Source organism: Gnatocerus cornutus, unplaced genomic scaffold (genome assembly GCF_029298725.1).
Source record: "Gnatocerus cornutus isolate USDA-ARS CGAHR unplaced genomic scaffold, icGnaCorn1.1 Chromosome156, whole genome shotgun sequence".
NCBI lineage: Eukaryota > Metazoa > Arthropoda > Insecta > Coleoptera > Tenebrionidae > Gnatocerus > Gnatocerus cornutus.
Genome location: NW_028275364.1, coordinates 30,305 through 33,505, shown reverse-complemented (window position 1 = coordinate 33,505; position 3,201 = coordinate 30,305). Strand labels below are relative to the sequence as shown.

The following is a 3,201-nucleotide window of genomic DNA, read 5'->3' as shown; positions in this document are numbered from 1 at the left end:
TAAATCCTCCTCGAGCAGCTTGGAAGTTGGTTGGAAAAAAAAGAAAAAAAATCGGTTCTTTTCAGAACCACAAATTCAACTCGAACGAATTAAAAATTTTCGTCTTCATACTATATAAGTTCCTGAGAGAAAATATAAATAGTGAAAAATATATTTAAAAAAAGTTTGACATCAGAAATGTTAATAAAAAAAGAAAAGAGTAGAGACAACGGCACGCGGTGTTCCCAAGCGGTCACCCATCCAAGTACTGACCGCGCCCGACGTTGCTTGACTTCGGTGATCGGACGAGAACCGGTAGTTTTCAACGTGGTATGGTCGTTGCCTGGTAAAATTTTCCAAGATGGTACGTTGACGATTTTTTGTGATTGTTCGATCGTTTGGATGTGACATTTTTCGATGGTACACATGTCAGAAAATGTACAAGATTTAAAAGAAGAAAAAAAAAAAATTTTTTTTTGCGAGTCGTTTTTTAGTTTTTTTTTTGCGACAAAATGACGAAAAAAAAAAACTCGTATGAGGCGTTAAATTAAATTGTTCGTTTGACGATCTCAACGAGTCACTTGCGATTAACGTAATTTAAAATTTGAGAACTTACTTACTCACTTGCTTGCTTAGATGGAAATAGCACCCACTTGAAGTAAACGCCGACACGGACCGGAGATGAATAAACTCCGAACGGACGGGGTTAATTCATGAACTGACCGTAGTACGGTCGAAGGTTCGCCGCCGCCGCTACCTGCTTTCTTTCTTAGAACTGATAACAGAGTTGGTTTCTTTGTCTGTTCATTCATCGAAATTCCCACCACTCTGGCCGGGCCGGGCGGGGTGGGTGTGTGTTGTTTCATGATTTGTTCTCTTCTCGATTTATTCTTTTTCCGACGTCGTTCGATTCATAGAGATGTTTTCGTCGAAAGTGTGGTCGCGTTTACATTGCATTAAAATTTAATTTGTTCCAGTGCGACGATGAAACAAGAAAAAAGTTTCAAGTAAGTACGCACGCACGCACACCTACATATTTCATTTTTTAAATCTTTCGACGTTCGTAGTTTCTGCTCGAAATGTCGACTAATAGTAGGGAATGTTTTGTTGATTTGTTTGTTTTTCGTTTTTGAGAAGAACAAATGAAAATTTCGTTGGATTTCTGTCGACCGACGACCGACTGAAAATCCGCCGACATCGACGTAGTTTTATTTAGAGTGTCTGAAAAATGCAAACAATGCAAGATTTCCGTATTTTTGTTGGTTTGTGGTGTTTGGGGAGTTTTTTTTATGATTATAAAATGGTTTCGTCGAGAAAAATTGCTTCTTTCGCAATGAATTGGCAAGAAAAATTAAAAAACTCGTCCGTTCCCGTCGCTGGATGTTCGACGGTGGTCCGTCTGATTTTCCCTTTATTTTCGTAAAATTGACGAGAATTTCGCCGTCAAAACTGTTTTCGGTGATGTTTCGATGATGGGATTTCGTCGTGTGAGGTAATTTTTGAGGAAAAAATGTCGATTTTGCGAAAAAAGTCGTTCGAAAAGTCCGTTCGTCGTACAAATTCGTTTCTCATGGTCGAGTCCGAAATTGACATCGTTTTTTTTCCGACCTGTTCGTCAAGATCGTTTTCAAAAATCAACTCCTACGAAAGGCGAAGGTTTTATCTTCGTTCTTGAAAAAATTCGACCTTCTCGGACGTCATCTTCGACCGTTTGTGAATTTTTTTCCTACACTCTGCAGGTTCGTCGGTCGTCGCTCCGATCCGTGCTGCGTCTCTTTGCGAGGCGATTTTCGAAAAGATCGCACGTACTTTTCGACCGATTCGTTCGTGAAACTTGTAGAGGATGCTTCCAAGTTTGTCTGGTCGAAAGCGGAACTTTCCTGTTATTCGTGGAAAACGCGTAACGTCGGCGTCGAACTTGGATGTCATCTCCTTGTTTCGGAGGGTCTTTGTTCGAGTCGACGTTCGATCGGTCCTTGTTCGCTTTTGGAGGTCGGCTGGTCGTCCGGGAAAACTTGAGGTTATTCAGGAGGCCATCGCCGACCGAATCGCTCATGTTCCCGCACCCGGAGGCGGTGATCTTCGCGTAAAGAGAACGATGCCATCACGCGAAAGCTGTATTCGAGGCCCACTGAATTTTCTAACTCGACGAGAAGGCTCTCGTTTAGTCCGCGGTCCGCGCGTTTTCGAACGCGCCAACACTTTGACTTTGGCGCCCAATTCGTTCTGTAAAGTTCATTCGTTCTTTCACCGAAGAATAAGCCTACCTATAATAAAAAGAAAAAAACGCGCGCGCGATAGACGAAAATATGGCCGACGTAGAAAATCAAGCAGCTTCGACGGTCGCCGGTGCCACTTCCGGCTCCTCACCGGTGAAGAAGGAGAAGAAGCCCAAAAATCCGAGAAGCAAACCTTCTCATCCGCCCACTTCGGAGATGGTCACCAACGCCATCAAAGGCTTGAAGGAACGCGGCGGTTCTTCGTTGCAGGCGATCAAGAAATATGTCGCGGCCAACTACAAAGTCGACGCGGAAAAATTTGCGCCTTTCATCAAGAAGTACCTTAAGGGCGCCGTCGCATCCGGTTCGTTGGTCCAAACCAAAGGAAAAGGAGCTTCCGGTTCGTTCAAGTTGGCTTCTGCCGTCACCGGTGCAGCTAAGGCTCCGTCCGCCACGAAAAAGAGATCTGCCGCTGCGACCGCGTCGTCATCGGCGAAATCCAAGAAGACGGGCGTTGCTAAACGTTCCGTCGCGTCAGCGCCGACGTCCGCCGAAAAAGGATCCGCCTCAAAAGCCGGTAAGAAGGCCGCCCCCGCCGCTTCGGCCAAGTCTAAGAAAACTGCCGCCGAAAAGAAGAGCGTCGCCGTATCGAAGGCTAGAAAGGCTGCGTCCGCTCCCGAAAAGAAAGCCAGCGCCGCCTCCAGATCGCCCGTCAAACCCAAGACGCCATCGAAAGCGAAGAAATCCAACAAGGCCGGTCCAACCAAGAAACCGAAAGCGCCGAAACCGAAAACGGCCAAAGCCGTCACCGTCAAAGCGAAAAAAACCGCTTCACCCAAGAGAAAGAAGTGAAAAGTCGACGACGATGATTTAATTTTTTCAACGACGACGACGTCCTGGTGGTTTCGGGAACGTGCTCCGATCGTATATATCGACGTAGGGGCACCATCGATACAAATAAATGGCCCTTTTCAGGGCCACAATTATTTTCAAGAAACGAACG

At 45.5% G+C, this 3,201-nt stretch overlaps 1 non-coding gene across 1 annotated transcript; it reads right to left on the bottom strand.

Moving 5' to 3' along the window:
- Positions 1–203: 203 nt before the first annotated feature.
- On the bottom strand, positions 204–323 carry LOC148166766 (5S ribosomal RNA). Its single transcript, XR_015770942.1, has one exon. It is a non-coding gene; the product is annotated as a 5S ribosomal RNA (ribosomal RNA).
- Between the last annotated feature and the right edge of the window lie 2,878 nt (positions 324–3,201).